Source organism: Xenopus laevis, chromosome 7S (genome assembly GCF_017654675.1).
Source record: "Xenopus laevis strain J_2021 chromosome 7S, Xenopus_laevis_v10.1, whole genome shotgun sequence".
Taxonomy (NCBI): Eukaryota; Metazoa; Chordata; class Amphibia; order Anura; family Pipidae; genus Xenopus; species Xenopus laevis.
Window position 1 is genome coordinate 108,139,243 of NC_054384.1, and position 25,248 is coordinate 108,164,490.

Consider the following 25,248-nt stretch of genomic DNA (forward strand, 5'->3'; position numbering starts at 1 on the left):
AAAACGCGTGACCCACTAAGGAAAATACCTTGCTTGAAACACAAGTGACATTTTGACAGATGGACATTCTTTATGCTCTTAAATGGGACTCCGGAGGTTACAAGAAAAGCCAACAAGAAATTAACTCATAAGCTGCCAACCTTAGCAGGACACTTAAACATAACTATGACTTTAAACTGTCCTTGTTAAAGGAGAAGGAAAGGCTAAAATTAAAGTAAGCTTTATCAGAAAGGTCTATATAAATATACCAGTAAACCCTCAAAGTAATGCTGCTCTGAGTCCTCTGTCCAAAGAAACAGCACATTTGTTTCCTTCTATTGTGTACTCATGGGCTTCTGTATCAGACTTACTGTTTTCAGTAACCTCCAGGGCTAGGGCTTGAGCATGCTCAGTTTGCTCCTCCCTGCTGTAATCTGAGCACAGAGCTATAAGTGAGCAGGAAGTGATGTCACACCAAGCTAATATGGCAGCTGCTATACTAAACAAACAGAGAGCTTCTAGAGCTGTTTATTCAGGTATGGTAAAGCATTCTGCACAATAAATATAGTGTTATAGCTGCACTATTGTGGCGAAACTATTGGCAATAAACTGCTTCGGTATCTTTTCTTCTCCTTTAAATGTATGCCCAGCATGCGCCCAGCAGAGAGCAGGCATGGGGGCTGGGGAATCAGTTAGAGGACACAGCTGGTGCCAGATGTCTGAGTGGGCAGAGAAAGAAACACTAATTCTCTGCTCTGGTTCAGATTAAAGGAGCTCGGGGTGTATCTGGTGCTCAGATAAAACTCAGAGTCATTGTGTTTCCTCATATCAGCTCTGTTTCTAACAATGTCACAAGGACAAACAAAGATAAAAAAAAGCTCGAGTCAATTTTCAATGGTTTGTATCTTTCTGCACTGCTGGTTCTGACTCCTGAAACAAAGTTGCAGAAGCTAGCTGGCCGGAGAAGAACAGGCATTAGACAGAGAGACCATAAATACTGCTTTCAGTTTCAATGAAGGTGGGTTGCATGTGTAATGCATGAGAAGAATTGACCTTTTCTGCTAAATGCACAAGCTTTCAGTGCGGACATGTCCGCGGGATAACAAATCAATGTTCCATTCATGTTTCATGTTTCAACACAGACGAGCGATCAGGCAGCTTGATCAGTTACACAATGCTGCTTCCCAACGGAGAGGAAACCACAGCTATAACGTTAATCAATCAGAGATCAGCACTTACATACGACTACCTGGAAATAACAGCAACAAATCCGTCTGCTTCGGCCCAACGTTACTCTTCATGCCGCAGAAACGGGTCCAAAGTCACTTAGGGGTCCGTTTACTAAAGTGCAGTAAATCTGACTTTAAGTTTCCGCATGTTATCGATGAGAATATTTTTACGCCAGAATATTCGCAGCGACTAAGTTTACTAAACAGCGATGCGCTCAGAAGTCATTGCGATCACTTGCGGTAACTACGTTAAGGAACCAGCTTACGTTAGCAGTAATTTTAGCGAGTTGCGAATTTTCTGGCGAAAAATTAGGTTTTTGCGAATATTTATGCTATAAAATAGTCTTGTTTTATGGCGGTTATTATGGCAATTTTTACTGTGACGTTTATGGCCAGAAATGCATCTTCAAAACTCAAACTTTATTGACTGATGATTATACCATCCAACAACATCACCAGAGTAACAGCAATCAAACATGTCTGCATCATATAAACCCTTCTGCCAATAGAATCATAGGAACAAGAAATACCAGTCAATCTCTTTGCTTCATAGAAATGCACAGTTTAATGTAGCCAATCACAATGAAACCAAAAAAGTGTAGAGGCTGACGAATCCTTGGACTGTGATGCCGCTGCCAATAATACGACTCTGAGCTGAAACTGCTGCTGTTGCACCAGATAGAAGCAGAAGCCAAAACATCAGCAATAGCTACAGATCTGTCTCCTGTCAGCAAAGAATGATGGGTAAAAAAAAAACAGTATTATGGGATATTTCCTGCCCCTTGAGAATTTTCTGGCGAAAAAATACTTTTACGCCACTACATAGGTGGCGGTAAAAGTTTGCGAATATTCTGGCGTTAATTTTGTCTTTAGCACATTTCGCTGTTTAGTAAACCATGCGTTAATGTGTACGTAGCGTTATTTTCAGTGAATGCGATAACTGGCGAACAATTATTTTTGCGCAAGAAAATTCGCAAATTTATATTTACCGCAGGTTAGTAAACTGGCGATAACATATTTGGCGAAAATTCTGTCTATATATTGTGCGAATATTTTTAACGCACTTTAGTAAACGGACCCCTTATTAGAGTTAAAGGGGCACAGAGTGTATTCTAGGGACCCCTGCTACTTAATTAGCAAACCCCTTCCCCCCTAGTTATTGGCCCACTGCCAGATGCCCGTCAGAAAAGGCCCAGCATAGGGCCAACTGCCAGATTAAGCAGAATGGGACCCCCAATTTAAAAACAAAAATGCTAATAAATGGGACATGCACCACCACGCCCAGACATGTCCTTGATCTGCCCAAAGCCCACCGCTAGAAGCACTCCCTTTTTGTGACATGCAAATGGGGGGGGCATTGTATCAAATGCATGGGGGGCCCCCATACCATCTCCCAGCTGCCCCCCCCTTATAACAGGCCTTCTGTACTGCTTGACTGGTTTGCACCACTATCCTTCAACAAGAATTTTTTGGCAAAGACAATGACCACTAACCAAAGCTTTCTTCAATTTCTTGCAGGCTGTGGGCACAAATATTTGCACTTTATAGACAGGAACACCAAGTGAAAGGAGGAGAGTTGGAGGTGATTTAACTTGACCAAACATAAAAATAAATATGCATTAGCCGCTAGTTATTATTGAATACTTTCACAAGTGAATTCAAGGAGATTTCCTGCCTGACTTGTCACATGCAGCTGATGGCCTTCTGGCTCGTGGTATGGCATGTGATTGTTTCTGTGCTCCAACGAGCAAGACATAAATATACATAAATAATAAGAAAAGGCATTTATAAAACAAGATACTTGGTTTGGCCTACATTTAGTTTAGAATAGCCGGTGTGTGTGTATTATATAGTGAATAAAGTACCCCCTCTTGTAAAATATAAGGATATTATAAGTTACCGAGGAGTTTCATGACCGTATTAAAACACAAGGCCGAAGGAAGGTCATGGAACTCCGAGGTAACTCCTAATATCCTCATATTTTACAACTGGGGGTACTTTTTTTTATTATAATACACAAGTTTCAGAGAGTCATGTGACAGAAATGAAATCAGAACTCACCATTTATAACTGATGACATCAGAACTCACCGTTTATAAGGATATAATTTACAAGATATTCATGGCTTTTGTGTATTATATAATACACAAAAGCCATGAATATCTTGTAAATTATATCCTTATAAACGGTGAGTTCTGATGTCATCAGTTATAAACGGTGAGATCTGATGTCATCAGTTATAAACGGTGAGTTCTGATGTCATTTCTGTCACATGACTCACTGAAACTTGTGTATTATAATAAATAAAGTACCCCCAGTTGCAAAATATGAGGATATTAGAAGTTACCTCGGAGTTCCATGAACTGTATAAAAACACGAGGCCGAATGGTCATGAAACTCCTCTGTAATTTATAATATCCTTATATTTTACAAGAGGGGGTACTTTATTCACTATATATATATATATATATATATATATATATATATATATATATATATATATATATATATATATATATATATATATATATATATATATATATATATAACAAACAAGGGAAAGTTGTGCTCACCACTAGTTTTTAAAAAACATTAGGCGGGGGTGCAATGAGGGTGTGACCACAAAATACATATAGACAAATACAAGATTCCTCTGCACTCAACCCATTATCAATATATTTAAGACAGAGACATTTTGTGCATACTGGCTACTGAAAAATGCCTTACCCTTTAAACAAAACAGGGATTGTTTGTCCATATATTGCAATATATTTAAGCTGGCCAACTACGTCAAAGTCATCCCATATCTGGCCAGTCCTATGCTCAATTTTCATCTGATTCATTAAGAATTCTATGGTTTAATTATACATTTTATAAAAGGGACGAATACGTTTTACCTGCAACTTACTAGCTGCTTTCAAAGTAAAAACTCCCAAACTTGGCTGCCCTTTTATTAGACACCAGTGGGATCACCTGACTATAGTTGGAGGGGGTGGGAGCTACAACATGGAGCTGGTCACTGCTCTTGTAGAACTATAACAAACTCCATGTTGTAGCTCCCACCCCCTCCAACTATAGTCAGGTGATCCCACTGGTGTCTAATAAAAGGGCAGCCAAGTTTGGGAGTTTTACTTTGAAAGCAGCTAGTAAGTTGCAGGTAAAACGTATTCGTCCCTTTTATAAAATGTATAATTAAACCATAGAATTCTTAATGAATCAGATGAAAATTGAGCATAGGACTGGCCAGATATGGGATGACTGTGAAGTAGTTGTTCAGCTTAAATATATTGCAATATATGGACAAACAATCCCTGTTTTGTTTAAAGGGTAAGGCATTTTTCAGTAGCAGTATGCACAAAATGTCTCTGTCTTAAATATATTGATAATGGGTTGAGTGCAGAGGAATCTTGTATTTGTCTATCTATATATATATATATATATATATATATATATATATATATATATATATATATATATATATATATATATATATATATATATATATATATATATATATACACGCACACACACAGATACTGGCTTTATTCTATTCCATTGTTGTCCACCATTAAATTAACTTCTAGTATAATGTAGAGCGTTGCAATCTGGTTGCTAGAGTCCAAATTACTCATTAGCAACCATGCACTGATTTTGAATAAGAGAATAAATATGAAAGGGAGAGGGCCGGAAGATAAAAGCTGACCCCCATTTGAAAACTGCAAAAAGTCAGAAAAAGGAGGCAAATAAACTATAAAACAGAAAAAAATTAAGGCCAATTGAAAAGTTGCTTAGAATAACCATTCTATTGCACACTCAAAGTTAGTTAACTGAAAGGTTACCCACAGAAAAAGTTCTGAAACCATAACAGGTATGGGACCGGTTACCCAGAATGCTCTGGACCTGTGGTTTTCTGGATAACAGATCTTTCTGTAATTTAGATCTTCATGCCTTAAGTCTACTAGAAAATCATTTAAACACTTATAAAAAATCGTGCACCTTTCTTCTTGGATAGTGGATGGATAATACAGCTTTTTAAGGTAGCACCCAGGTAGATGATCTAATCTTTAACTAACTGATGAATGGGGTGCGTTAGGTCTTTAATATATATATATATTTTTTTTTTATAAAAACCACACAATGCACATGATCTGCACAACCATAGGAAAAAACGACAAAAAAAACGACTATATATATATATATATATATATATATATATATATATATATATATCCGGCACCTGAGTTAACAGCAAACACACAGCAATAAAAATCTGGACTTCTTCTTGAAAGAAGATACAAGACAGAAACTGTGGGTATACCAATCTAAATTCTTTCTAGGCGTTTCTGGCCTTTAAAAACGAGGAGATAAATATATATATGTAAAAAGATCCTCAAGCCCAGACTAGCATGTTCACAAATAAGCTAAATAGCCAGCAGCATCGCATAACTGAAAAGCCCACTTACAGACACCTTATCCAGGGTAAGCAGCTTATGCCTTTAGTTAAGTCAATCCAATGAAGATCCTTTTTTCTCACAAGAATCAGAATTGCTAAAGTGATGGGAGTCTGGCATGCGAGTTCAGATGCAACGTTGAGTAAAAACAGGGTTTTTCCGAGGGGCTTTAAATTAATCAGGGTTATAAATGACACTGAGTTGCTTTATGAATGTCCATTTCATTTCCATTAACCTTTCAATTTGTCATTAAATGGGGTTGTTTACCTTCCAAACACTTTTTCAGTTCAGTTGTTTTCAGGTTGTTAACCATAAAAGACTTTTTTTCAATTGCTTTTAATTTTTTACCATTTTCCCCAGAATGTAAATTTAATGTTCATGTCTCTGGTGCCTCAGTCTGGCAGCTCAGTGATCAAGTAGAATCTGAACTTTTAGGGTCAGGGCACGCAGGCAGATTCGGGAAGATTAGTCGCCCGGCAACAAATCTCCTCTTCTTCTGGGCAAGTAATTTCCCCAAACTGCCTCCCCTTTGGCTAAAATGAAAATCGCCGAAGGGATGGCATTCTGAGCGTTTTGTTTTCCGAAGCCGTTCAAAGAGGAAACTTCGGGAGACTTTGGAAATGAATCGCTCAGAGTGCCATCCCGCCGGCGACTTTCATTTTAGCCGGCAGGAAAGCAGTTCGGGGAGATTAGTCCCCCCGAAGAAGAGGAGAATCTGCATGTGTGCCCTGACCCTTACAAGTTGCTACATGTAGTTGTTACATGTTGCTACATGAAGCTGCTACATTTCTCAGCAGTATCTGTGGAATATTAGCAACTATTGTATCAAGTCTAACAGCTGCCTTTAATGAAACTCTGGGATTCTGCTCAGCAGAGACAAACATAAGGGCAAGACCAGACGTCGCATTTTTACGTTGCATTTTTAAGGGTCAGTCCACACGAGCAGATTCGGGGAGATTTAAATTTAATCGCCTCTTCTTCTGGGCAACAATCTCCCAGAACTGCCTTTGCATATCTTCCTGTTCGCTATAATGAAAAGTCGCCTGCGCTAAAGCACACGCGGTGCTTCGTTTTCCAAAGTCGCCCGAAGTTTCCTCGTGAGGCTTTAGCACAGGCGACTTTTCATTAAACAGAACAGGAAGACACGTGAAGGCAGTTCGGAGAGATTGTCGGCCCAGAAGAAGAGGCGATTAGTCGCCAGGCGACAATCTCCCCAAATCTGCTCGTATGGACTGACCCTAAAAATGCTCAGTCGGCCGTAAATACGCATAAACTGCACAACCACTGAAACTAATGGAAAACGCACTTCTCACAGGGCGCTTACAAGCTGAAATCCGCCACAGGACGCCAGCATTGCCGGTTTTTAGCAGAAACACTAAAACGTCGAGAAACTATCAAATCAAAACACTCTATGGGATCTGCAAGTTTGAAACCACACTTTACATAAATACGCAGCGTATTTTAAATATGGTGTCCAAATTATCACAAGATAAATGACGCATATAGAATAGTCACAGAGTCGGCGACCCCCCTCGCAGCCTCCCGGAGCTGCTTTAGAAGGTGAAAAATTAAACTTTACACTATTAGAAAAATGGTCACAAATAGAAAATTATTGGGAAAAGTCTTTATTTCCAGTAAACAATCTGAAACCAACTGATCTGATAAAAGTGTTTGAAGGTGAACAACCCCTTTGAACAAACCCCTTTAGGGCAGAGACACAAAGTCAGATTCGAGGCAATTTCGAGCGACTTTGAAAAACGTATCGCCGCGTGTGAATAGGCGCAGGCGACTTTAGCGCTAGCGGGTGCGAGATACCAGCAAGCCATTCAGGGAGATTAGTCGCCTCAAAGACGCGGCGATTAGTGTGCAGAAAGAATAATGTATTTGCGTAACAGTGTAAAAATACAACTAACGCCAACAAAGCACTTATTGTTGCATCAGGCTGCAATTTTCTGACCAATAACCACACACCTTTTCATTCAACTGACAGTTGCAGCAGTCGGTCGGATCCCTTTCTAATCTTTTGGACCTCAGACATTCCTTAAACAATACAGGTTTATAAAGTTAAAATTACTTTTCAACTCAGAACTATTTGAATAGGAAATGAGCTCAGATAAAAAAAGATCAGAAATTGGGTCAACAGCAAAGGGCTGGCTCTCTAACTGCAGCGTTGAAGATTGTGGGGTTGGCAAGCGCCAACTTGGGCCTCATGACAGCCAGTGTGTCTGTGTCTCTGGCAGCAACTGTCAATTAGGAGCATTTGTGAAGCATTCCAGAACCAGAAGGGCAGTCATTGCTGATCAGGTCCTGGCGGGACACCAGAGAACCCCACACTGAATGGGACGTTGGAGAAGATGGTACCAGGGGTTGGGGGTGGGGTGACAGTCAACTATGGTGGGAAGCAGCAGACAATAGAAAAACTGGGTTTGGAAAATGTGCAACATGTGCAAAATGGGAGGGGAGTACTTTTAACATGTTAAGAATCTTTTCGATTGACCTTCGTTATTTATTAGTTTATATTCTATTGTCTTCCTCTGACTCTTTCCAGCTTTAAAATGGGGTCACTGACCCATCTAAAATACAAATGCTCTGTAAGGCTACACATTTCTTGTTATTGCTACTATTCCTCACCTTTCTAATCAGGCCCCCTTTCTATTCATATTGCAGTCGATTTTCAAAATCAATGCATAGTTGCTAGGGTAAGCTGGACCCTAGCAACCAGATTGCAAAGTGGAGAGCTGCTGAATAAAAAGCTAAACTCAAAAACCACAAATAATAGAAAATGAAAACCAATTGCCAGTTGTCTCAGGTGATCGCTCTCTGCATCAAACCAACAGTTAAGTGAAAGGCAAACAACCCCTTTAGAAAGCAAACACAGCATGGAGTTGTACAGATGGGTTTATAGAGTAAAAAACAAATATTAAAGGTAATGGAGGGAGGGCTTCGCGGGGTTATAGGGAGGTAAGTAAAGGTGAAGGAGGGAGGCCTTCGCAGGGTTTTATAGAGGTAAGTAAAGGTGATGGAGGGAGGGATTTGCAGGGTTATATAGAGGTAAGTAAAGGTGATGGAGGGAGGGATTTGCAGGGTTATATAGAGGTAAATAAAGGTGATGGAGGGAGGGATTTGCACGGTTATATAGAGGTAAATAAAGGTGATGGAGGGAGGGATTTGCACGGTTATATAGAGGTAAATAAAGGTGATGGAGGGAGGGATTTGCACGGTTATATAGAGGTAAATAAAGGTGATGGAGGGAGGGATTTGCAGGGTTATATAGAGGTAAGTAAAGGTGATGGAGGGATTTGCAGGGTTATATATAGATAAATAAAGGTGATGGAGGGAGGGATTTGCAGGGTTATATATAGATAAATAAAGGTGATGGAGGGAGGGATTTGCAGGGTTATATAGAGGTAAATAAAGGTGATGGAGGGCTTCGCAGGGTTATAGGGAGGTAAGTAAAGGTGATGGAGGGTTAAAACAAAGGTTGAGATTAACACACAAGTGGCAGTTGGGGGGGGCAGATACATTACAAGGCTGGGGGTGTTACTCACGGGCAGAGCAGGACAATAAGGGGGGCTCAGCTGCACATGGGGAGGGCTCGGGGGGGCTGAGGGACGGGAGTCATAGACATGGGGGCTGACAGGCAAACAGGTATGTGACATTATGAAAACATAATTCTGCCTCTTTATAGGTCCCTGTGAGGCCTCATCTGGAGTATGGGGGCAGTTTTGGACTCCAGTCCTTAAGAGGGATATAAATGAGCTGGAGAGAGTGCAGAGACTAAGTGCAACTAAACTGGTTAGAGGGAGGGAAGAGTTAAATTATGAGGGGAGACTGACAAGGTTGGGGTTGTTTCTCTGGGAAAAAAGGCGCTTGTGAGGGACATGATTAGACTTTACAAGTACATTAGAGGACATTATAGACAAATAGCAGGGGACCTTTTTACCCATAAAGAGAATCACGTACCAGAGGCCTCCCCTTCAGACTAGAGGAAAAGAAGTTTCATTTAAAGGAACAGAGTAGGGGGTTCATCACAGTGAGGACAGTGAGGTTGGGGAATGCACTGCCGGGTGATGATTCAGTTAATGACTATAAGAGGGACTTGGATGATTTCTTGGACAGACATAATACAAAGGCTATTGTGATACTAAACTGTATAGTTAGTATAGATATGGGTATATATCATTTATGTGACAGTAGGGAGGGGTGTGTGTATGGGGCTGGGTTTTCATTTGGAGGAGTTGGACTTGATGGACTTTGTCTTTTTTCAACCCGATTTAACTATGTAATTATGTAACAGTTGGCTCATCTCACATAGAAGGGGGGGGGACAGTTCACACAAACATTTTCAGGGTAACAGGGCTGAGATATAAAGTAGTGGGGGACCAGGCACAATAACACGGGGGGGGTGATTAGTACAAGACAGACAATAAGGTGGGCTCAGCCATATAGAGGGGGACCCAGACAGAGTGACACTAGGAGGCCATAGACACACACACATAATATTGTAAGAAACACATTTTCGTATTATATTCCGTGCGCGTTTGGTGGGAAAAGAGCCGACCGATATGGGCAGAAGATTTGGAGATCGGTCACTCGGGCTGGACAGTAAATGTTGATCGGGTGCCTTTGAAGGGACCAAACATCGGCCATTGTTACTGCTGAATAGTCAGATATAGGTACAATTGTATTGTCTCTATATGTGACTATACAGTGTGTCTCTGTATGTATATCTGATTATACAGTGTCTATATATATATATATATATGTGTGTGTGTGTTACTATATATGTCTGTAGTGTCTCTCTCTCTATATTTATGTATATCTGACTATACAGTGTCTGTAGTGTGTCTCTCTCTCTATATATATATGTGACTATATATGTCTGTATTGTCTCTCTCTCTCTCTCTATAGATATGTATATCTGATTATACAGTGTCTATATATATATACGTGTGTGTGTGTGACTATATACGTCTGTATTGGAACCAAGGGTCTGTCCTGGGAACAAAGATTTAATTGTTACGTCTATGGCCCCCGTTAGACAGAGAGTGAGACACATGGGGGGGGGAATGTAACAACAAGGTGGGGACTCACATACAATAACCTGGGGGTGGGGGCTAAAATAGAGACAATTTGGGGAGGGGGTGTCACACACTAGAGAACAAATGGAGAGACACAAAGTGCAGGGGAAATCCAGACAATGAGGGGGGGCTACATACAGGGGGGGCTGCTCACCCAATGGATACTGTGGGGGCGGGGCCTGAAATACACAGAGAACATGAGGGGGGGGATTATACTCACAGACCAGGAACTGACTGACTGTGGGAAATAAGGGGGCTCAGTACAAAGGAATAAGGGGGGCAGTAGAAGGAATAAGGGGGGGCTCAGTGCAAAGGAATAAGGGGGGAGGGGCAGGTAGAAAACAGAATATAAGGGGGGGGAGAGACAATAAGGGAAGTTGAGTAAAATACAGGGGGTGAGTAGAAGACAAATAACAAGGGGGGGGGGTGAGACACAGACAAGTAACAGAACAAGAAGAAGTAAAAGTGAGGGGGAAGCGGAAGGAGTTGTGGGACCCCCGGCCTCTCCCCTCCCCCTTCAGGCCCGTTATAAGGGCGTGGCCAGCGCTCACCTGTAACAACGAGCTCCGGAGACCCCGGTGGAACCAGGAACGGGAGCGGAATGGATCACATGTGAGGTCTAGGTAAGCTCCGATCTGATGGGCGGGAATAAGGGGTCTCGGTCACATGGGAAGGGGCGGCCCCTACCAACTCAGCTTTCCTCTCGCAGCGTCACGTGCTTCTCACTCCCCCTGTGAAGAGAAGCGTGGGCGCGCGCTAGCGGAATTAATGGGAGCGCGCCTTCAAGCCTCCTCATTGGTCAGCACGGGTCCATAGCTGCGCATGCTCCGGGTGGTTGCGCTTGGCTTGGCTGCCATGGCAACGTTCGTCCCAGTGCTGACTGCTTCCTTGTGTAGAGGAGTCACTGTAGCATGAAACGGGCAAGTGTGAACCCAAAGAAGGGATTTTCTGACAATAAACTCGGCTCTAACTGATTGTATGCGGCTCTAGCAGTGAAAACTGAATGACGTGCTGTGGGCAGTAATAGTGAGGTCTAGTAACTCCTAGCAACCAATAAGCCTTCCTAGCGTCTAAATGCTGCTTGGTTGCCATGGGTTACAAGACTCTGAGCAAACTGTTTCTTAGCAGTCAAGTTGCTGGGGGAGAAAGAGAACACGTTGTTTGCCTGATAACTACATTGCCTAAAAAAACAATAAACCCTCAAAACATGAGGAGATGTAGTAGAACAAATAGCCCTTAGGGTTTCTACACACAAGCACCAGGTTCTTACACTGGAATAAATCGTTCTGAAGGGGCTGTTGCCCTTTAAATTAACTGTTAGTATGACGTAGGGAGGGATATTCTGAAACAATTTGCAATTGGTTTTCATTTTCTGTTATTTGTGGTTTTTGAGTTATTTAGTTTTTTATTCAGCAGCTCTCCAGTTAGCAATGCAAGCAATCTGGTTGCTAGGGTCCAAATTCCCCTAGCAACCATGCACTGATATGAATAAGAGACTGGAATATGAATAGGAAAGGCCTGAATAGATGAGGAATAAAAAGTAGCAATAACATTACATTTGTAGCCTTACAGAGCATCTGGTTTTTAGATGGGGTCAGTGACCCTCATTTGAAAGCTGGAAAGAGTCAGAAGAAGAAGGCAAGTGATTTCAAAACTATAAAAAAAAGGCCAACTATAAAAATGTTTAGAGCTGACCATTCTATAACATGCTAAAAGTAAACTTAAAGGAGAAACAACCCCTACCCTACATAGACCCCCTCCCTGCACTCCCGGGCAAATACCCCTAACTCTTTACTTACCCCTCCATGCAGATTCTGTCCAGAGGAGTTCACGGGTGCCATCTTCTTCTCTTCGGTAATCTTCTGCATGAGACGACAACTGTGCATGCTGCGAAATTCACAAAAATTGCAGAAGGGCCGGGCTCATTCCGACGAAGCGGCTGAAGATGGCGCCCGTGGACAGAATCTGCACTGGTTAAGAGTTAGCGGCATTTGCCCAGGGGCAGCTAGGCTGGGGGGGAGGGGGCTCTATGTAGGGTACGTTTTTTTTTATTAAGGGTTTCTTTCTCCTTTAAAGGTGAGACACCTCTTTAGTGCATATTGAGCACATATTGCAAAGTAAACAGGGTCAAAGTCCAGGAATCAGTAAGTTAGCAAATGTATAACACCCAGGAACGCTAGAAAACAGAACCTATACCGGCATTGAACCGGCGTCCTGGGTGTCCTTTTATTTTGAATTTGGCGCCAGTCCATGTGATGCCGACGTCACTGCGCCGGCGCCTCCGCTACCCATGTGGTAGCTATGGGCGCCACCATCTTGGATTCTGAGCCGAAGGGGAAGGACGCTCCGTCGGGAGCTTCTGACAGATATTGAGCAGTGAGATAGATGAATGAGTCTAGCAGCAGCATTTAGAACAGATTGGGGTTGTGAAAGGCTACTTGTTGGAATACCTGCGAGGAGTAGGTTGCAGTAATCAAGGCGGGAGATGATCAGTGTTTTAGATGATTTTGAACTGAGATATAGTCGTATTCGGGCAATGTTGTGCAGTTGGATACAACAAGATTTTGCATGTGTGGTGAAAAAGACAGATGAGAGTCTAAGATAACTCCTAGGCAGCCTGTGTGGTGGAATGAAAGGTGGTGTTGTTTACGGTGAGTGATATCTGAGGGACAGGGGAAGATCTTGGAGGAAATATAATGAGTTCTGTTTTAGAAAGGTTCAGTTTCAGGTGGCTCTGTGACATCCAGGAGGAGACAGCAGAGAGACAGTCTGTGACTTGGGAAAGGACAGAATTAGACAGATCAGGAGTAGACAAGTAGAGTTGGGTGTCATCAGCATAAAGGTGATACTGAAGTCCAAACAACTGAATACGTTTTCCTAGTGAAGTTGTATAGAGCGAGAACAGCAGGGGGCCAAGAACAGAGCCTTGAGGAACTCCAACTGAGAGAGGGAATGTAGTAGAAGTAGAGTTAGAGAAGGAAACTTTAAAGGAATGGTGAGAAGATATCATGATCTGTGTCTAACTACCAGCCCTCACTATTAGCCCTATGTATATTAGAAATATAATTATATTTATTTCCCAAAGCCTAAGAAAGATTATATTTTTTGACCACAGATCCCCTTTAAGACCCAATAATAAGCCCAAAAGTGCCCCTATACAAGGCAACTAAATATACATCATTTTCACAAAAAGAAGAAATCCATTTAACAATTCATACTATACATAGCAATTTTATGAGCAAAAAAAGAAAGTGTCAATACATGCCACCCTTGTATAATCAAAAGCAAATTAGCAAACGGAAGCAGATACACTGGCTACAGAATAAGACTTACCCAGACGTTTTGGCAATAATCCTTGTTCAAGGGGAATTCCATTTGCTAATCTGCTTTTGATTCAGTTCAACCTTTATGCTAAGTTTTTAAGGAGTATTTTGGAAAGAAAGTAGACATTCTCTGCTTTTAGGGCGATAGGCTGGACCATGATAAGATTTGTCACCAGAGATTCAATATGTTCTACTACACGGATTTAGATCGCCACAAGTGAAACCTATTAGTAGCCATGATTCAGCTTAATTGGAGGAAATTGCCTCCCTTCGCATTTTCCCGCATCCACCAGGGTGACATATGTTGTGGAGCTGAAGCTATGGAGAGATAGGTAGCATAGTAACATGGTAACATAGTAACATAGTTAGGTTGAAAAAGGACACACATCCAGGGTCGGACTGGGGGGCCCGGGGCCCACTGGGACTGCTGTCCAGGGGCCCCCCGCCGCCCCCCCGCCGACCCCCCGCCCCCTTACTAAAACCCGTCGGCCCAGCCGTTCGGCGCGCATGCGCAACAACGGCGTTTGGCGCGCATGCGCAACAACGGCGTTTGGCGCGCATGCGCAACAACACCACTCGGCGCTGCGCATCGCCGAAAATAAAAAAAAAATTTGCGATTGGAAATATCGAGAGAAGGGTTCTGGCCTGGCAGGGGCCCACCGGGTTTGGCAGGGGCCAGTCCGACACTGCACACATCCATCAAGTTCAACCTTTTAAATCTATATATAACCTGCCAGTTGATCCAGAGGAAGGCAAAAAATACCATTTGAAGCCTCTCCAATTTGCCTCAAAGGGGGAAAAAAATCCTTCCTGACTCCAAAATGCAATGGGACCAGTCCCTGGATCAACTTGTACTATGAGCTATTTCCCATATCCCTGTATTCCCTCACTTGCTAAACACCATCCAACCCCTTCTTATACCTATCTAATGTATCAGCCTGTACCCCTGATTCACTTCCCAGCTCTCCCTGTAACACCCCTTTCCCTCCTCTAATCTCATTGGCTCCCTCCTGTCTGCTGGGAGGAGCTACAGGTGAATAAAGCATCCGACCCTTCCTTGTACCTATCTAATGTATCAGCCTGTACCACTGATTCAGGGAGACAATTCCACATCTTCACAGCTCTCATCATAACAAGCCTCTTCCGAATATTTAGCCGGAACCTCCTTTCTTCTAATGGGAATTAGAAGAAAGGAGGAGGTAAGGAGGTAAGTTTATTACTACCTCCTCTGAATTACCCATTGGGTTTTTAAGTGCTTTTAGCTATTTTTATCCTTTTGGCGCCTCTGTTTTGTTTTACTTCTAATGGGAATGTCTGCTGGAAAAAATAAAGCATTCAAAATAACTGTATGATCCCCTTTTTGATGAGACATCTGTGATCTTATAACAAAGTTGCCCTCACTTATTTTGCTCTTCGTTCTCCAAGCTCTACTTATCTATAATGCCTATATATTATATTATTATGCATACAAACGCATCAGTCTATTTTCCCAATTGAATGAACAGATTTAGTTATTTGGTTATTGCTGCCAATTACTTATAGCCGAAGGTTATTTGATCATCCTAAAAATCCAGGAGACTTATAATAAATACAAGTGGCTGGCTGCACTGATTACAAAGTGAGTGTGTTTAAATGAAAAACAATCCATGAAGCCCTCGTGACTGGATTTTCTCCAATATTTCAGATAAGCCGATCAAATTATTATAGCCTTCTGCCCCTGCTACTCAGCTAAAGGCATTTATACTAGTTTTGTTGTTTCTTTCATTTGATCTCTTTGGCTAAATATCTTATGACCTCTATAATAAGTTACCAGATCAAGTAAAACATCAGGAACACTTTTAGAAAATTCAGGTAAAAGTGTTTTCCTGATTACATTACATTTGAATGCAATGAATGCAATCAGTAGAGCCCAGTAACTTGCAATTATTAAAAGCTTCCCTGATTTTTTAAATGATCTTGCAAGTTTATAATCCATATCCACAGGAACATCCTTCCATCTGCAGTTCAAGCCCCTTTACCTTTTTAAAGTTTCTATTTTTTTCCCTTTGGCAATATACCAGAGTATTACAGTACTGATGATACCAGAACGTGTCGATAGCAGCATTAACAGCTCCTGCAATTTTGACATACTATCACCAAATGTTGTTACAATTAGCTTTAATACTGTTTTGTAGCCATCGTTAATAGTGATAGCAAAATATTTCGCCAACTTTTGCCAAGAAAATGACTCTCATAGAGTTTAGTGGGTGAAAAAATTTGTCACAGGTCAAAAATGTGTCACGCATCATTTTATCGCCCTTAGACTTCAATGCATTTTGGTGAATTTTCGTCTTTTCGTGAATTTTCAGCAAAGCAAAATGGGTCAGATTCGCCCACATTGAGATAGCTTGTAATACATTCTTTCACAAGACTAATTTCCTTGAGCAATAAGGTAAATTAATTCCTTAGAAAACAATAAGGAAACAAAGTATGATACCTCTTTTGATGTCTCTAGAAAATAATTAGCCAACTTCCAACAACAGACCAAAAACAATACGTTAATGAACCTAAATTAAACATACACGGACTGACATTATCCCCTGACCTAGTCAGCTGCTTATTTGCCCTTGTATAGGGATTCTCCATCAAATTGAGGCTCAGATATTGGGAAAGTGGACAAATTATGTTAGTTGAGGACCACATTGGATCCTGAATGTGATCATCTCAAGAAAGTTGCCAAATTCTGTTGGATGAGGACCTCAGTGGATCCTAAAATGTGATCATCTCAATAAAGCTGCTAAATTCTGTTGGATGAGGACCGCAGTGGATCTTGAATGTGGTCCTATCAAGAAAGCTACTAAATACTGTTGGATGAGGACCAGGTTGGGTCCTGAATGAGGCCCTCTGAAGAAAGCTGCCAAATTCAGTTGGATGAAGAGTCTAGTGATGGTCGAATCTGACCTGTTTTCCTTTGCCAAAATTTCGTGAAACTTTGCCAAAATGCATTAAATCTATGGTTGTCAAATGCGGCACGTAAATTTTTTTTTTCACCCATTGAAGTCTACAGGCATAATTTTTGAGGCGAAATGCAGTGAAACATTTTGCTCATCACGGATGAAGACCACATTGGATCCTGAATGTTGCAATTTCAAGAAAGCTACCAAATTCTGTTGGATGAGAACCACATTGGATCCTGGATATGGTCCTCTCATGATGGGTCTAAATAGGGACTCAATGTGATTTAGTCTGGGCCAAACAATCATATCAGTCCTATTTCACCAACCACGTGGGCATTTGGTGATTTGGTGGATCTTACCATACATGGCCAACTTTAGCTAGTGAGTCTGTCTGTGCTGGTCGTTTTGATAGCAAAACTCCAATGCTGTGGAACAGTTTCCTTTATTATAATGGATTAAAATTATTTTTTTTTTTTTATTACTGAGTTAGTGCTATTATTTTATCTAGTATGGCCAGTTGGAGGTGAAATCCCACTAGTTCAAGAGCTGGTGACCTGAGTTTGCCACCACGCAGAGACTCAAATTTGTCCTGGGCCAACAGCTCAGCCCTTGAATTTTAAGACATCAACACTAAGCATGTTTGTTCTTTATTGTCTTCTAAATGGAAATACGTGGAAGACAAACCATACATTACTCATATCTGTTACCTTTAATGTACAGCACAGCAGTGATATGTTGGCATTTTAAAAGCTCCAAGATTATTGTTACACATTTTTAAAATCTGTTAACATATTTATATTTGTTCTGTTGTACACACAGAACACCTTGTGTGAGTAAATAAATGTAAGCCTAGTGATGACATTCGAATGCATTTGCACTATGACAAATCCATGCAAATAAATTCCAATGAACGTGTAATGCAAGCAGGATATTTGCATTGCAAACAAACTGAATAAGGAGCACTGATACTGAATAAACGACAGTATTTATTCATATAAATCATGCATCTTTCATCTAAGTACACTGCCAGTGCCTGACGCATGTATATTCAAGGGCAAGGTATGAGAATAATAGGGAGTGACTTGCCCAAAAGAAATGAATCAGCAAAGGGAAAGACTGTGCATCAAAAAATACAGAAACTCTTCAGTGCAATGTCTTCATTCTTCTTTGTTTTGTGACTATCAATTCACTGTAGTATATATGGTTGATGCTTAATAAATATACAGTTACATTACACAGCATTGCTGGGACCCGAGGGGGCCACAGGCTTACGAGTAAAACTGATCATTAAAGGGTTTGAGTTAATTTTTAGTATGATATAGAGATGGATATTCTGAGACAATTTGCCATTGGTTTTCAATTTTTATTATTCATGATGTTTGAGTTGCAACCATGCATTGATTTGAATAAGAGACTGGAATATGAATAGGAGAGGCCTAAATAGCTAAATAGAAAGAGGAGAAATAAAAAGCAGCAGCAAAATAGCAATAACAATACATTAGTAGCCTTACAGAGCATACGTTTTTTTAGATGGGGTCAGTGACCCCCATTGTACTTCAAACTACCCTAGCAAGCGCACATTGAGATGAATGAAATACAGAAATATTAATAGTAGAGGCATGAATAGACAGTAATTCTTAATTCTAAGTCAGAAATAAATATTAGCAGTAACAATACATTTGTAGCCTTACGGAGCATTTTCTTTTTAGATGAAGACGAAGGCAAATAATTCCTGATGAGCGAATCTGTCCCGTTTCGCTTTGTCAAAAAATTCACGAAATGGAGAAAAATTTGTGAAGTCAATAGGCATCAAATTTTTTTTAACAAAAACAATTTTTTCTTACTTCAGATGCATTAAAGTCAAGGGGACTGTTTTGTTTCTTCGACTTTTTTGTTTTAGCAACATTTTTCTCAGTGGATTTTGCCGCATTTTTGGGAAAAAATATGCAGGTTGCGAATTGTGTGGAATTTCGCTCAAATCCATGCTCGGCGAAAAAATTGCTCATCACTACATCTCAACATTGTTGTTTTTTAACCTCATAAGGAGCTGTATACTTTAAGTTAACTTTTATTATGTTATAGAATGGGAAAATCATAGCACCTTTTCAGTTGATCATAATTTTTTATTTTGTATAGTTTGCAATTTTTTTGCCTTCTTCTGCTGACTCAAACCACTGCCTGGTTGCTAGGGTAATTTAGATCCTAGCAACCAGATCGTCGCTGAAATTCTAAACTGGAGAGTTGAATAAGATATTTTAATGTAAGCAAACCACCTAGGTGTTCACCTAGCCCAGCGGTCAATGCATGCAGCTGGAAACCTAAAAGTTTGAACCCCAGCAGAGCCACAAGAAGTTCTTGGGATTTTCTTCCCTGTTTTATTAGTTCTGAACACAAATTTTATCCCCTGGGTTTAGGAGCTACAGAAATCAGTGCCCATACAAAGCTGTGGCATTCAAGGTATTGAAGTCTTATAACAGCACGTGAATTGAGGTACAGTCCATGTTTGTAAGGGGTACAGACACCACTTGATGTATAAACGCTCTGATTGAGAATGGTCATTTAGAGGTTGGCAAGGAAATACCAATACAATAATAGTGGTAATAAAAAATGAAATACTTAAACTGGTGTTCAGTCCGAAAGGGAATGGCAATTTTCCATTTGGTTAAGTTATTCCTGATCATACCTGAGTTTTTATAGCAGACAGTGCCAAGTGATGCCATAAATGCCTTGGGATCTTTGCCCTCAACCTACCGGTGCATTAAAGTGGCCCTAACTGGAACATGAACCAAGGGCAGGCTGCCAAAACAATGTATGCTTCAGCGATTTCAAGCAGTTAGTTGTGCATTCACACAGCACGGCAGCTAAAATGGGATCCCTTCATTATTATGTCATGTGAATGCTTAGCAATTTAATTTACTTTACTTAAAATTGTGAATGTATAAATGCTGGGCTGTGTGGCCCATTCTGCTGTCAGGGCCCATCTACCACTTACCAGAAAATCTAAACTGTGCCATTTATTAGTGCAGCATTTTGCTCTCCTGGAAAGTCCCTTGGTGTTCCATAGAAGCAGAGTTGGACTGTCCATCTAAGGGTCCATCGTAGAACCTGATATCCAAGGCCCACTCACTGTGCTTGGTCCTTTGCTTTTCAACTTGGAGTTGGCCATTGAAAGTACTGTTTCTATTTTCGCAGATGAGACTAAATTGTGCAGAACTATAGGTTCCATGCAGGATGCTGCCACTTTGCACAGTGATTTGTCTAAGTTGGGAAACTGGGCAGCAAACTGGAAAATGAGGTTCAATGTTGATAAATGCAGGTTATGCACTTTGGCAAAAATAATATAAATGCAAGTTATACACTAAATGGCAGTGTGTTGGGAGCAGTGTCGGACTGGCCCATCAGGATACCAGGAAAACTCCCGGTGGGCCCAGGTGTCAGTGGGCCCTGATGCTTCTAACCCAGGGGTCAGCAACATTTACTATCAAAAGAGCCATTTTGCCCCCTCTTTCAGTAAAGAAAAATAGTCTGGAGCCGCACAACACATAACACAATTAAACAGAAGTGCAGTGTGTATGTGTAGGCCTACTTTGAAATAAATTAAACACTAAATATCCCTATTAAATGCTAGTGTTCTCATCTGTTTAATGTAACTTCTGTTTCTGAAAGTCCATGCTGATCTTCCTTATCTTGTTTTGAGTGTGTGACCGCGTTAAGGACCATGATGAATCATCTTGCAGCAGCTCAGTCTTGCTTTCACTCCTGGGATGTCTATACAGCACCTGCTGGTGGCTTCCTGAGTGTGCGACCGCGGTAAGCTAACCATTAGTTGCCATAACCATAATGTGACAGGCAAGACCGAGCCGCAGCAAAAAGGATGAAGAGCCACATGAGGCTCCGGAGCCGCGAGTTGCCTACCCCTGTTCTAACCATTTGGCCAATTTAATGGTCATTCTCTATGTCTTAATGGTGAAAAAAAAGCTTAATAATGGAAGAAAATAGTAAGTAGATATAAAAGACTAGGAGAATAAAGAGTTTGAGTGAGGAGGAATAATAGTTTGGAAAGTGGGCCCACAGTCCAAGGTTTTCTGGTGGGCCCCTGGCATCCCAGTCCGACACTGGTTGGGAGTTTTCTTAAATGAGAAGGATCTTGGGGTTTTTGTAGATAACAAGTTGTCTAATTCTGGGCAGTGTCATTCTGTGGCTACTAAAGCAAATAAAGTTCTGTCTTGTATAAAAAAGGTCATTAACTCAAGGGATGAAAACATCATGTTGCCTCTTTATAGAAGACAAAATGAGAGTGCTCACCTGTAACCAATAGACCTTTCCAGGTACCAGTTGCTAAACAGTCTATACGACCCCCTGCTCAGGGACAAAATATCATAGAAATCCAAGAAAACTATAGCACATTGGTCCAATTTGTAGTGCAAAGAAAGTGCTTTTATTGGCTCAAAGTTTGACATCAAAGTTTGGCAACGTTTCTGGGGCCCAAAGCGTTGCCAAACTTTGATGTCTACTTTGATCCTGTGGGATGTCTCTCCTTTTTGCGACCCTTTGTACCTCCTGCAGTTACAGGGTCTGACGCCTGTTGGTTTCCTTGAATCCAGGTGTTAACAGCTTTTCAAATCAGTAGAAGAAAAGGGTGCAAAAGGCATATTATATATTATTGGTGCATTCATACTTGCCTTGGGATGTTGGATAATAAACTTGGAGCGCATGCCACAGGGTGGCAAGAGATTAAAAGAAATCAGCCTGCCTCCAGATATTTGGATAGTGTTCATGTAGAGTGGGAACATTTCCAGCCAAACTACATGAATAAATAAACAGCTACACGGCTTGGTTTCCCCGTGCTATAAATACTGTATGTTACACATGTCTCTTATTAAGCAGACACAGAGAGTGATGTCCCAATACCCAAAGTAAAAAGACCAGAGAAATCCGAGGACTATCCTTCTCTTAATAAATTAATTAGAACTTTAAAGGCAAATTGTGAGTGTGTCAGATACAGCTTTTTAGAAACAGCTCTCCAGGGCTGGTGGCCTTCCAGACAGGGTGTGCAACATGGCTACAAAGCATCATGTATTTTGTGGTTTGCCTCCCATAGGCTCCATAATGGAGTTCAAAGACCTGTATGTTTCCCATGAATAAAGCATTTCCAGCATTCAGCAGTGTTATATTTGCTTGCTGGGTGGTAGGGGCAGTATATGGAAGTCCTCTTATATGCCCCCTAGCTTGCATGTAATGTAAAGGCACAAACTTGTTGGCACCTGTTTTATTTTTTTATTTTTAGACCACATCATTCCCACTTAATATTGAGGTGATAATGGCATTTTCCTTGCATTGGGTTATAAAAGGGGGTCTTTTACACATTTTTATTCCAGGTTCTTACCATGTGTGGGTGTGATTAAAGAAAAGGAACATCAGCCCATGGTAGGGCGGAAGCCATAAGAGTCTATGGGCTGCTAAAACAAATTAAAATCCCCCTCCCACCAACGTAGTGTCATCCTTGCAAATACAGGTTGTACACATAGCAATATATCATGCATACAATCTTGTACATTATGGGGTTCCACAAGCCAGGAATCCAACCACGGCTTCCATAATACAAATTTCTGGGGACAGTTTCTCGCTGATCTGTTGATCTTGCAGACAGCAAGGAATTTAACAGCTATTTTATTCATCTTTTAGCAGAAAAAAAGAATTTTAGTTTTATTGAATGGAACAAACTCACCCACCAATCCTCAGGAGATCACCTACTATCTGGTTACATATTAGTCCAGAATTTATATAATTTTGGACATTCTTAAATCATGTGAATAAAGTTTTTGATTGTGTTTTGTCCCATACCTTGTAGCGTGTGGAGTGAAATACTGGTATGGGACCTGTTATACAGAATGCTGGGACCTGGGGCTTTCCAGATAATGGACCTTTCTGTAATTTTGATCTTCATACATTAAGGTGGTTATTTATGAAAATCTGTTTTTTTAAATAAAAAATTCCGACCAAACTAGAATCCATGATGTGACCTTTATTATCAAGAAAGCTTGGTTTAATCGGATCGGGCCCAAAAACGATAAAATCAAGCGAAAATCCGAATCGTATGATTTTTTCTGCGTTTTTTCCCCGAATCGTACGATTTTTCAGGCTTTGTCCCGGAAAGCCAGAATTTTTCGAATTTCTGCCCGAAAAGTCCAAAATAATCAGATTTTCAGGCTAATTCCAATGCAGACCACAGAAACTTCCAAATAGGATAGGGACCTCTCCCATTAACTTACAATCTCGACAGGTCTGTGATGCCTGATTTTCAGATTCAGACTTTTTCCATCTTGAAAATTTGATTTTTTTTCCACTAAAAATTTGGATTTTGTAGTAAAAAAATAGATTTTTGGAGTTTTTGGCATTCAGACTTTAATAAATAACCCCCTTAATCTACTAGAAAATCATGTAAACATTAAATAAACCCAATAGGCTGGTTTTGCTTCGAATAAGGATTAATTATATCTTAGTTGGGATCAAATACAAGCTACTGTTTTATTATTACACAGAAAAAGGAAATCATTTTTAAAAATGTGGATTATTTGGATAAAATTGAGTTCATGGGAGATGGCCATTCCGTAATGTGGAGCTTTCTGGATAATGGGTTTCTAGATAATGAATCCCATACCTGTATTTGGTGAATAATTCAAGGTGTGCCCAGAACAAATACATCAGCACAAAGACAAAGATGAACATGAGGAATGTAGTTGCACTCTTCCCCAATATAGTTGGATCAGTTATTGTGTATAGTATATTTTTTGTGTCATCGTAGTTTGTTATACAAAATTGATTGCACTCACACACAGGGATATAACAGAAACTGGACCTGCCCTGACATTTTACATTTAATTTCTTTCTACATGTCCCATCATTACTCAAATTAAAATGCACCCGGTTTTTCATAAAAAAAATGGACAAAGAGCTTATTTCTCCCAAGAACTTATATTCTATATAAATAAACTATAACTTGTTTGCAGTCTATTAATATTCGATGTAAAATATATATTGTAGGGGATAGTTTCACCTTTGGAATATTTCATTTATAATATGCCCATGCCTGTTGAGTTTATTTAATATTTACATGATTTTATAGTAGATTTAAGATATGAGATCCAAGATCTGTTATATGGAAAACCCCAAGTCACGAGCATTCTGGATAACAGGTCCCATACCTGTACAGGACACAAGGTACAAAATAATATGAGGGAATAACAGAAGTATTCCATGGGTGGGAAAGTAGGACTTTCCGATGTAACTGATAATGCCTAATTTTAATAGTGTGTTATAGAATACCTAATTCTAAGCAACTTTTGAATTGGCCTTTATTTTTTATTTTTCATTGGTTTTGCCTTATTTTTTTGACTCATCCCAGCTTTCAAATGAGGAAAAACTCAATAAAATCAAGCGAAAATCCAAATCGTGTGATTTTTTTTTGATTTTCCCCCCCAAATTAATCGATTTTTTTCTGGCTTTTACCCTAAAAGTCAGAATTTTTCAGATTTTTGTCCGAAAAGCCCAAAATAGTCGTTTTCCTGCGCAGACTACAGAAACTTCCAAATAGTATAGGGACCTCTTCCGTTGACTTATATACAACCAAGGCAGATCTCAGATGATGGATTTTCAGATTCAGACTTTTTTTCAGCCTCGGGTTATAATAAATCTTACAAAATTTGAGGGGTTTTTTCACTAAAAATTCGGATTTTATAGTAAAAAAACCTCAAATTTTTCGAGTTTGTAACATTCAGAGTTTAATAAATAACCCCCTTAATTTATAGGTGTGCAACCCCTTCAACACCTTACACCAGTTTGGGGCAACCAAGGGAATTAGGTGCTGCTTTTGGTAATTTGTTGACAAATTTTAATTGAGATACAAATAAGAAACCTGGCTTCTGCTGTCATTTTATGAAATTATCCCCATTTTCAATGAACATGTAGAAGAAACTTTTAAGCTCTTTATTATATGTTTAATGTTTGCAGCCCATTGCCCAGTGCTGTGAGTTTGTGTGCACATGTTAATAATAATAAAACAATTTGTCACTGGTCAAACACAATTACAAATGCAAAACAAACTGCATTGTTCCACTCCAGAGAGAATTAACAACCCATAAAATACAATAGCTAATTGCTCCCCCTCCCCTTGTGAGGCTGCTTTTAGAACCAGCTCTCCGCAAGACTCCACGAAGCACAAGATATTAAATATTAGAATTAGCTCAGTG

The 25,248-nt window shown here is 40.3% G+C and overlaps 1 protein-coding gene across 1 annotated transcript in view; it reads right to left on the reverse strand.

Annotated features, from left to right (window-relative positions):
* Positions 1-11,492, reverse strand: part of b4galt3l2.S (UDP-Gal:betaGlcNAc beta 1,4- galactosyltransferase, polypeptide 3 like 2S homeolog) — a 50,961-nt gene extending 39,469 nt beyond the window's left edge. Inside the window, exon 1 of the mRNA XM_041570502.1 lies at positions 11,292-11,492. The gene's annotated coding sequence lies outside the window, so the exon portion shown is untranslated. The remainder of the gene's footprint in view (positions 1-11,291) is intronic.
* Positions 11,493-25,248: the final 13,756 nt, after the last annotated feature.